General features: G+C 37.8%; 1 long non-coding RNA gene across 1 annotated transcript in view; it reads left to right on the forward strand.

The window, feature by feature from the left end:
• LOC143267514 (uncharacterized) overlaps positions 1-12,010 on the forward strand; it is a 64,617-nt gene that overhangs the window by 31,676 nt on the left and 20,931 nt on the right. The window contains exons 2-3 of the long non-coding RNA XR_013042651.1: positions 3,450-3,561; positions 7,605-7,656. This is a non-coding gene — a long non-coding RNA (uncharacterized LOC143267514). The remainder of the gene's footprint in view (positions 1-3,449; positions 3,562-7,604; positions 7,657-12,010) is intronic.

Genomic DNA, 12,010 nt, shown 5'->3' on the forward strand with positions numbered 1-12,010 from the left:
CCTCTTAAGTTCTCTCATGTCCCTTCCAACACATCTTTCTCCAAATTCATGTCTTTGTTGGTACCCACCCAAGTTCAGTCAGTGCTGCCCATATGTGCATGGGCGGGTATGAGCCTATCCTCTTGAATATGGGAATCCTATCAGTAGCCACATCCTCCACAAAGAATGGTTCTCCCTCTTCCAGCAACTATCAACTACAAAGAGATCCACATCAATGGCTGGGGCCTGGAGATCATCTACCCTATCTATGCCAAAATATGATCTGGACTGATTGTATGCTGGTAGCCCCAGCTGCTGTTAGCTTGTGGGTATGATTAGTTTAATACAATCTTTCTTATTTTGCCTTTGTTACTAGAGATTTTGGTGCTGTAATCAAGAAACCATTGCATGAACCAAGGCATGGTATTTTCCCTTTTGTTTACATCTAGTTTTACAGCTTCAAAGGATTTAACTATGTAGTTCTCAATGCACATGTAAACAATTGTTAGGTAAATTCCTTTACAATATAGAGTCTACACTATTAATCAACAGGAAATGCAGATATGGAAAAATAGTATGGAGATTCTTCAAAACTTTAAAGAAATAGAGCTATTTAAGACCTAGTAATATCACTTCTCTATATTTTTAAAAGAATTGAAAGTAAGATATCAACTGTATACTATAATTACATCTTCACTGTAGCCATAACAACAACCAATATATGAAAACATTATGAGGTAAGTGCCCATCAAAAGATGAATGGTTAAAGAAAATGTGGTGATACATACATAATAAAATTTTATTTCTCCTTTAAAAAAGGAAAACATTGTTATCTTCAGTAAGAAGGATAAGCCTTTAAGAAACCTAGAGTGAAGCAAATGGGAAAAAAGGTGAATGATCTCACTTGTATGTATAACAAAAAGATTCACATTCAGAAATATGATAGTTACCAGGACCAGGGGACAGGACCAAGGAGTTGAGTTGTTGTTTGATATGCTTCAGTTATGAAAGTTGAAAACATTATGGAAAATTTTTATACATCACCATGTCTATAGAAAATAACAAATATTGTGTACTTTAAAAAGTCTTACATTGTCTTCTTGACACAATTTTTAAAAACATAAGCTCAAGACTAGCACGATGGCTCAGCATATAAAAGTTCTATCATCAAGACATGACCTAAAGTCAGTCCCTGGGATCCATATGGTAGAAGGGGAAAAATCAAACTGACTTCCATATGTGTACCTTGGCATGCATACCCTTTCCTCCCTGACAATAAGTGGATAAACAAACATAAAAACATTTTTAGAGCACATATGCTTAAATGTTGAACTAATGTGAATAAAGTGGATTCACTGCCTGATTGTAGATAAATTTTCATAAACACACACATAAGATAACCTGAAGAATCCATATTATAAAAATTACTGATATCTAGCAGATTTCCAATAAATGCCAGTACCCTTGCCTTGATTCTTCTATATTTAATTCTAACCTCTGGCAAACTGGCTTTAGACTGAAATTTACACTAGAATTACAAATGGCTTCATTGCTTCATAACATGTTTTCCCAGTTTGGAGAAAGAAGGCCAGAACTGAGTTTATAATGATTTCCAAGGTCATGCAGAGGTTTGCAATTATCTCCTGATTCTTATTTCAATAAGGGCAATTGACTCAAATCCAGAAAGGCAGATCTATGCTGCTAACTAGCCTGGCACTGGTGGTCTATCAAACCTTAGTTTGAGTTGCAAATAATGAGGCTTTTTAATCATGTTTTTGGTCAACGTATTTCTTTGCTTATTTTACTCTCTGCATTATTTTGGACACAGTGAATAACTGAGGAACAGTTTCAACATTCTCTGATTTAGCTTTCATTCACAACATGTGTCTGGTGAGGAAGGGGTTGCCCACTGATATGCACAGAAGGTGAATGATGTCCAAACAATCAGGATGATGCTCAAATACCTCCTGAGGGTCTGAGAGAGCTTGTAAAATCACCTCCCTGGCCCCAAAAGAAGACTGGCACCAACAGGAATCAAATGGTACTGATAAAGGAGCCAACCTAGAAAACTGACAGGTAATGAAACACTCTCATCCGCCAAGGTGAACAGATGGCCATCTTCAGAGGACACAGCACAATTGTCACTAAAAACAGAGCCTGAGATTGTGTGAAATGAAGGCAGCTTTCCAACCTCAGACCCTGGGAAAACAGGATGGGCTTACATGTGAGATGAGAGGAAGGGAGGAGAAACTTGAGAAGGAGCTGTTGTTTGTAGAAATGGATAGCAGGGGAGATGACTCTCTCTTTGGTCTAAGATTTCTAAGAAGTGGTGTCATTGTGTATTCATCGCTGAAATAAAAGGCGCTGTCACACCTGGCAGAAATACAGGGTTTAGAGATTTAAAGGAAGAACATCAGAATCATCTGTGTTTGTTTTGTTCCTAATGTGAAGTGTCTCAATTCTTTCTGGGAATTGACAGGTACTTTGAAGATTGTATATATACATATATAGTCTTCAATCAAATGACTAAAATTGTAGTTAAATTTGCATTATACCTTAATCTGTACCCCTTGAATTGGATTTTATACTGGCAGACTGTTTATGTCTAGTAGGTAACGTTTTGAAGAAGTCAGTGTTGAACAGACAACCTACCTGACCTTAACTAAAGCTGTGCTGGAGGGACAAAAATTTCCATTTAAGATTCCAGATTCAAGAGCACATAAGATGTGATGTCTTCATTTTTTCTGACAGCTTTACATGTCTCTTCCAGCAGGAGGCAAACAGGCTATGACTTAGCGAAAAGTTTTAAGTATTGATTCACTCCTAAAACTCTCAGAGGAGTGATGAGACATGGAACATCCTGATATACAAGTTTTTTCCATGTGTGCATATGTATGTGTAAGCATGTGTGCACTACATATAGAAGCCATAGAAAGCTGCAAGATGCCTGGTTCTGTCACATTCTATCTTATTTCCTGGAGATACTGTCTGTCACTGAATATGGAGTTTGCCCTACCCCCCTTTACTTTCTGCCTCTCAGTACTGAGGTTATAGTCATATATAATGTGTCCAGCTTTCATGGGTATAGAGGAGAATTGAATTCTTGTACTCATGATTGCAAAGCAAGTACTCTTACACACTGAACTCTTTCCCCAGACCAAGCATACTGATTTGGGATCTTTGTTAACATTATTTTGGTTAATCAATACAACTATTTGCATATGGGATGCTATGCCTTGCTTTGATGTGTATACAATGTTGTATGATTAAATCCACCATATCCGCCACTTTGCTTACTTGCAGTGGGTATCATTCTAATGTGTTCGTGGATAACTGCTGTAGTGTAGAAATCTTCCTTTTCAGTCTGTTCCTGTGAGGGGACTGCCACTAAGCAAACATGTAGCTAATTGTGTGGTCTTTCCTCTCCCCTCTCGCATGGTTACCAGGCCCAACCTCTGCTTTCTTCTTAGGACTCAACCATGCACTGGGACCTAGTCTTCCTTTTGCTCTGCTTGCTGAAATTCTTGCCTGGCCAACCTGGTTCCCTCTTCCTGAACAGACAACCTGCTAGCCAGAACAGAGGTAACATCTGCTTGTCTTTAGAGTTTATATTCTCCATTTGAATCCAGCAGTACATAAAGATAAAAACTGAGACTCTTTTTTAATACATATACACATTATATGCATATATCTTTAATTTTATTAAATTATGTGTATGGGTGTTTTGTCTGCCCATATATGTATGCCCACATGTGTACAGTGCTTGAGGAGGCCAGAAGAGGGCAAGATACACCTTGTAATTGGAGATACAGGTAGTTGGGAACTGTTATGTGCCATGTAGGTGTTGGGAATTAAACTTATGTGCCCTAGAAGAGCAGCCAGTGCTTTTAACCACTGAGCCATCTCATTAGCCCCATATGTCCCATTTTAAGTTTATGTTCCACATATGAGGGGAAATGTGCAGTATTTGTCTTTTTCAGTTAAGTTTATGTCACTGAACATAATCATTTCCGGTTACATCTGTTTTCCTGCTAATGTCATGGTTTCTTTTTCCCAGAGCTGAATAAAATTTCATGTGTATGTGTCACATTTTATTTATCTCAAAACAGTTTTTATTTAAATTTACCTGCTGGCTAAAGATGGTGAAAACTTTTTTACATATTTATTGGCCATCACTATTTCTTCTTGTAAGAAATTTGTGCTCAGTTCATTGGTTCATTTATTGATTAGATGGGTTGGTTTGATGTTTAATTTTTGCAGTTCTTCATATATCATGGATATTAATAGCCTGTCTGTTGTTTAGTTGGTAAAGATTGTTTTCCTTATTCTGTAGTGTCCTTTTGGTAATTGGGTCCTTTGCTGTGCAGAAGCATCATAATTTCATGGAATCCCATTTGACAGTTTTGGGGTTATTTTCCATGTTATCAAAGTCTTTGCCTATACCTGATTTTTGAAGTGGAATTTTGTTGTTGTTTGCTTGATTTTGTGTGATTGTGTTCTGGAGATTGTATTCAGTGCCTTGTGCACCCTAGGCAAGCATACTATGACTAAACTATACACCCAGTCCTTTGAAGTGGTCTCCTATGGCAGTTTCAAAATTCATGTCTTCCAATAAGGTCCTTGATCCATTTGTGTTTGTTTGTGTGTGTGTGTGTGTGTGTGTGTGTGTGTGTGTGTGTGTGTGTGTGTGTGTGTGCACAGTTTCTGTGGTTTTTCATGTTATGAATTTTGTGTTATTGTAGTTTATTCTGATATAATACAAGAAATTATTTGGATTCTTTTCAGTAAGAACGACTTGATTTGGGGTCTATAATAGAGTCTCTTTTAGAGAAGGTTCTATGAGCTGCTGAGAAGAATGTGTATCACTTTTCTGTTGGATGGAGTATTTTGTGTATATGCATTATACCATTTTATCTGTGTAATAATTTAACTCTCCAGTAATATTTTGTTTGGATGACCTATCTTGTGATAAGAGAGAGTTATCAATATCACCCATTATATTGCAATAGGATCTACTTCATCTTTTATGTCCATCAGTGCTTGATGAAATGTGGAAGCCCCGTAGTTGTTGCGTATATATGTATGACTGTTATATTTGATAGAGAATGTTCTTTTTATATGCAGTAGGATTTTTATTTTTCCTTACTGAATTTTTTAAGTCTTCTCTATGAGATTTTTAGAGTAGCTGTGTCAGCTTGCTTTCAACTTCTGTTCATTTTACAGAGTGTTTCCTATCCTTTGAATTTTTAGAGCCATGAGATTTTCCCTGATTCTTCCTCATAATTTCATGGTCAAGAATAGAAGTCAGTGGAAAACTATAGTAGTAAAAATACAAAAACAAAACAAAAAAACCCTAGAAACGGCAGGAGTCACTGAGACTCAGTCTCTCATCTCCGTTGCCATACTAAAATCTTCTTATTTATAGACACACACATTTAAATATGCCTTATTTGTAGACACTTGCTTCTGTATAACCAAATCTTTCTTCTTTTCCCCCTGTAACATGAGTCTTAGAAGGTCTTTTTAATAAAATTAAACCTGAGGCCAGTTATTGGGGTGAATGCTGAAAGAACAGAGAAGCAGAACAAGCCACAGCTACCTCATTGCTTCTGTATATCCAAATCTTTCTTCTTTTCTCCCTTTCAACTAATTTGTATAGACAGTTTTATTGCAGGCTCTATTTATTTACTTATTTATTTATTTAGAATATTATTTATAGGCTAACACAATGAACTCTTCTGAAAATAAAAGATGAGTCTATACGTTTGGAAGAGGAATTAAGATAAGGCAAAAATGGAGACTTGCCTTCTTGAGATGGGAACAATTGTTATTAGAAATTTCTGTATCTGCATTTTGGAAAGAAGTTGAAAAACTTTTTTTTTAAATGTAGCATAATTTTAATAAAATTGTAGTAGCATTTTTGTTACCATTTGTAATTAAAATATGTGTGTAAGTGTGTGCATGCATGTTTAGTGGGCCAATGGACAGACTGGGCAGAATTATTGTTATTAGCTGTCAAAATCAAATCTGTCCTCCTATGTTCTGGTCTATGAGAGGGTCATAGGACTCTTCAACCCACATTTCCATTTTGGTAGCTACAAAGGGTCAGCCACTCCCACTGTGAGTGTTAGGGGGAAAAGGTGGAGTGGGGAGAGGTTTACTGTTAGGGGCTTTCTGTTTCAGTTAATAGGTCTTGAACAAAACTCTGGAAGCAAGAGTGTCCCAGTGTGTATTATGTCAGCAACAGTTGGTTCTAGGCTGCAATGACGTTTAAAAAAAAAAGTAGTAAAATCGTCCTCTAAGCATTCCTCCTACATGAAGATCTGAATCTTGAACCTTCAGATACAGCACATGTGCACACAGACACACACCAGTCTCCAGAGACCCCAGCTCCAGCCAATTTTCCTCCCAAGGGACTTGAGGTTTTCTATGTGCAACTGTCACAGTGTAAGCTTCTGTCTGAATAATTACAAACTTCTCCTTTTGACCCCCCACTTCCATCACTTACTGTTCTGCTTTCTGTGTTTCATGTGTTTAATATTAAGCTAGCAATTTTATTAACTACTCACTGTTAAAATGACTGGTGTGGCTTCTGACTCCTGCTTCAACTGTGACCAATAAAAAGTAGGTTTTATTGTTGCAATATTTCAATGAAGAAATGGAGGCTCACAGGCCCAAAGTCAGAGTCTCGATAGCAGCAGTATTTGAACTACATCTCCATGCCGATAAGGATCTTTAGTTTCTTTGTTTTTTTCTCTCCTTCAGTGTTGCACACGACAATCCTTCCCTCCTAGAAGAGGGCCTGACCTCATTGTTCTGGAGTCTTGGGTCCAGCATCTTCTTCAGATATTTATATTTTCCCTGCCACTCTTTATCTCCCTTTTGTATCTACAGTAATTTCCCTTGAAGGCCCAGGATTACAGCTGCAACACTTCCTAAGAATAAGGTAGTTAAGGAGCATTGGCAACTGGTAAGGAAAGGGGGAAAACAATCACTTTGTGCGCATGCTCAGAACATCTACAATTTATTCAGTGAATTGCCAGGATGTGGTACTCTTATTAACCATTATTATCATGTATTGGATTATATTTAAGTTTAGTTCAGCCCACTTAACTTCATTTTTTGTATTTCCTCAGCATCTTTCTAAACTCCATGTCAGCACCTCATTTCCACTCTCTTTAGCTACCATTCTACTTTGCTTCATCTGATCAACTTTTACTTATTTATTTTGATTTTTAAGAGTACATGTATAAATAAGATAAAACAGTGTGTATCATTCTGTGCCTGGCTGTTTTACTTCACATCATGTTCCTCAAGACAACACTTGTCTGGGACCCAGTTTTAGTTTTACTCCAAAGTTAAAGAGAGTATATGAATTTAACCTTTAAACATACATACAATTTTTGTCAACTTGACACAAAACTATGCATATGTAGGACGAGGGAATCTTAAATTATCAAAGTCCCTCTTTCAAATTGGCCTGAAATGATTCATGTGGAAGGACACAACCTACTGTGGTCAGTGCTATCCATCGGCAGGTGGACCTGGATTGTATAAGAAAGCAAGCTGAGCAAGCCAGAACGAACAAGCCAGTGAGTAGCATTTTTACATGGCTTCTCTTTCAGATCCTGTCCCCAGGTTCCTGCCCTGACTTCCTTCGATGATGGATTATGATGTGTAAGTGTGATCCAAATAATCCTTTTTCTCCCTAGGTTGCTTTTGGTCATGGTGCTTTATTATAGCAATAGAAACCTTAACTAAGACAAGCAGAAATATGACATAATACCTCAGGAGGGATATTTCTATCTATATAGGACCTGAGCTAAGGCAAAACTTGCACAAAGCCATTTGTGGTACCTAGCTTTATGGTTAGTAATCTATCCCATGATCTCTAGTTGCTGAGATCCCAAAATCAACTCTACCCTAGACACAAAACTCACAAATGGCATAATAGGATTTTAATTTCCTCTGTGTGCTACAGCCTTGATTTACTTAAGAGCTAAATTATGTGTTTAAATGCTGCTTGTTGTGATGTGATGTGTGCATCTTTCTGACTGATATGCAACAGGGATCCCTGCTTATCTGCGTCATATTTCTCGGCTTATAAAGTCCATCAAGTGTCTTTTCATTGAACACTTTAATGGTTCTGTAGCTTGTTTTCGTCAGAGTTATGCATAGCAGGCTGATGAAGACAAAAGAATGTATTTGTCCCCAACTCCAAAGTTAATAATTTTGTCTGTTTTAGCTGATTATTATGGCATTTCTCTACATATTTCTAAGCATAGATATTTCTGCGTTACTGTCAAATGTGTTATCTACAAAGCCTACACTACTCTTATTGATGACCACAGTAACAGATTTATGAGAAAGATGGGCTTGAGAGCAGATCATGCAAAAGTTACAGGTCTTGGAAATGTGGAGTTTCAAGTAAAAAAATAAAAAGTCTAATAAAAAAGAGCCACACAAACAAATCTTCAAGGGCCTTCTCACCAGTGATTCAGGTAATGCATCCTTTTGCAGCCCGATCCTCTACACAGTTTTGCCTTTGCATTGGTAGTGGCTGAGGGCACCTGCTTCTAATAGAACCCAATTTCATAAAAATCAAGTCTCTTTTCAAGCTGTGGCCTCCATCAGCAATCTGCTCATGATATAAAAGAGATGCCTCTGTAGTTTCTTCATTCATTTTCCTCAGCATCCCCCACATTTTAAACTAATCAGAAATTGTAATGATCCTTACAGCCACTAAAACATCACGCCCTCCACCCCCACCCCCCCACCCCCCGCAAAGGAAAGCATACATGTGTGACTTTTCAGCTTTTGAATTTCTTTGTTCTTAACATTCTCAGAAGTAGTTCACATGTTTCTCTTAAATTCTGTAAAAGTTTGACTTTGACAGCTTCCCAACCGCTACTGAAAAGATTAACTTGCAGTCCTAGAAGACCTCTTACATAGGTACAGAAAAACTGGCACAAAGCAATTCTCAGTTAAATGACATATTCTGACTATAATTTAATTTATGGTCTTTGATAGTATTTATTGGTATTCTTTCCTCAGAGGCGAAATGTTGTGTCCTTCCCCAACTTTGAACATAAATGTCTATTGTCTCTCTTAACAATGTGGATCCAAATATATTAGGACTTGTGTTGAATGAATTCCACTCAAATTTACAATACATTGTTTATGTGTTATCCTTAATTGGTTTATATAATGCTTTGGTTCTATTTGTTCTTCATATAATTACCTGTTTTAGAAAAAAAATTCAACACCCAACATTATGGTAGCTTACAAAGCTCTTCAGGGCTTAGTTAGACTAGGTAACTGTTGGATAAGGTCATTTGTATTGTGACTAATCTAAATCTAGACTGGCATTTATTTACTTGTCCTCTGTAACTCTTGATGGTTTTCCATGGTGTTCTCAGTTATTCTGTTTGTGCTGTGTGAACCGTAGTCCATGAAGCCTATGCAAAACCAATACGTTGGTTTTCTCTTCATGGTTCTGTGGGACTATCTTAATTTTTAGGGAGCATTAGATTTTTTTTCATTTATTCTCTTTAATGGATCCATGAGTAAGTAATCTCTGAGAGGTTCATCATCCTACAATGATAGGCTAGTTAAGTAGAAAATGCAGTTCAACGATAGGTGAGCTAGATACAGAAGGCTCTTCCTGTTAAAATGTTGAAGTCACTGTGCTACTGTTCCCCACATTGATTTGGTGAAGTCTAATATTATTCTGTTTTCTAATATTTGTGAGTGTTTCTCTTTCATTCTTTGTGAAAACTTTTATGATCTGATCTGATCGTTCCTATTGATTGTGAGTCTTGACAGGTTCCTAGAGTAGTTACCTTAGGGACAAATTTCTGAGCACGTCTATGAGAGATTATCTAGATTACATGAACTAAATTGGAAATGCCTACCCCACTGCTTGACTGAATAAAGAAGGGAAAGCAAGCTGAGTTCCAGCATTCCTCTCTCTGGTTCCTGATGACAGATACAATGTGATCAACCACCTCCATTCCTGCCACCCTGGCTTCCCTGCCATGATGGACTATCTTCTCCAGCTGTGCACAAACTCAGCCCTTCCTTCATCATGTTGCTTTTGTTATATATTTTGTTCTAGCAACACAGACAGGGTCTGAACTCATTGCCATCTGGAAATTTCATAGCATCTTGCTTGATTGTATTCTTTGGTTCCATTGTTAGGAGGTAGACAGCATGTTCTTTCCAGCGCTACAATACATATGTGCGGAGTGCAGCAAATTTTTATTTTTCTCCCTTAGAATACACCCTCCTGTGGTCTGTTTTTTCCTGACAGCATCTTCCTAGAGCACTAATCAGTTACGGGAGCTGCTCTGGTCCTCTAAAACTCTAATCTTTTTTCTGCCATTTTTCATCCTACTGTCATTTTGTTCTACTTTGGGAAGACTGTCTTTAACTTTATTTCCTCTTTGCCAACATTTTCAATCACTGCTATAATATTTCAATTTTCTACAGACTTTTTCTCTGCATGTTTGTATTTTTACAATTTCCTGACCTTGTTCCAAATGCAAAACTTCTATTTTTTCCCTTAATAGTGGCATCATTCTCCAAGATAGGGACTTCCTTTAAACATCTGCTACCCTGTATATAGCTGCCTATTGTGTAGTGTTTTAAGTTCTCCTGTGGTAACACACCAGAGTGTAGCATGAAACACACCTGTTGCCTGAAGTTTATGACACAGCCCTGGGCTCATCTGGTCTCTTTCTGGGCATGTCTTTGATTCTCACCCACCACTCTCTGCCAAAATGATCTGAGGCTCTCAGTTCTGTGAGTCAGTCACTTCTAACACATATGACTTACAACTTCCTGGACTCTGCTTGCAGCCTTGACTGACATTGCTCCTATTGTACGCGCTTAACTTCGGGCTTATATTTCTCTGCCATGGAGACCAAGCTGGAGAGAGGACACATGATTCTGCATGTTCAATTTTTCCTGAGCTCTCTGAAGTTTTGTTTTGAATAATGAGAATGAAAAGAGACCAGAAAAAGGGAAAACAACCAAAAAGAAAAATTCCCTGAGTCAGGGGCAAGGGAATTGTCAATAGTAGTGCAAGAGATGTGGGGACTAAAAATGATAATAAAATAAAAATGTGATGAAGCTCTGCCCTGACAGTTATGTAGACTTAATATTTATGTAGCAGCCTCTTCTTCTTCTAGGATTTCATGTCTCTAGAACCTTCACAATCCCTGAGACTCCTCAGGATATTTAATTGTCTCTCTTTTTAAGTTAAAATGTAATTACATCACTTTCTCTCTTCCCTTTCATCCCTCCAACTCCTATGCTCTCCTTACTCTCTTAAATTGAGGGCCTCTATTCCTTTAATTGCTATTTTCACATGCACACATATAAATGCATGAATATATAAATCAAGCAGACCGAGTCCCCTTTAATTGCTTGTATGTGTATGGTTTCAGGCCTAACCACTTTGTATTGGATAACCAACTAGATTAGTTAGGCAGTAACCCTAGGAGAGGTTAATGTCCCCTCTCTCAGAAGTCGTTAGTTTCCTGTAGTTCTTTGTCTAGAGGTAGGACTCATTGAGATGTCCCCATTCCACATTAGCAAATGTATTGATATTATACTATTCAGGTCTTGCTTAGGCAGCTGTATTGTTGAAGTGTTATAGCTATAGCTTCCCTGTCATTTCCAGGAGACATCACATCAAACATCCTGGTCCTCTGGCTCTTACAATTTTTCTACCCCCTCTTCCTTAAATAGAAAAGTTGTGGTTTAGATCTGTCTGCTGGGTCTGGGTTCCTTGTGATCTGTTGATCTTTGCATTATGACCAGTTACAGTTCTCTGTCTCCTGTGGTCGTATTGTGGTCCCCAAAATATTGTGTACCCTAATAAACTTATCTGGGGTCAGAGAACAGAAAAGCCACTAGATACTTAGGATAGGCAGTGGTAGCATGTGCCTTTAATCCTAGCATTCCAGAGGCAGAAATCCATGTGTTCAAGGATACAGCCAAGCGTGGTGACTCACACCTTTAATCC

The sequence above is a fragment of the Peromyscus maniculatus genome, chromosome 10, assembly GCF_049852395.1.
Source record: "Peromyscus maniculatus bairdii isolate BWxNUB_F1_BW_parent chromosome 10, HU_Pman_BW_mat_3.1, whole genome shotgun sequence".
Taxonomy (NCBI): Eukaryota; Metazoa; Chordata; class Mammalia; order Rodentia; family Cricetidae; genus Peromyscus; species Peromyscus maniculatus.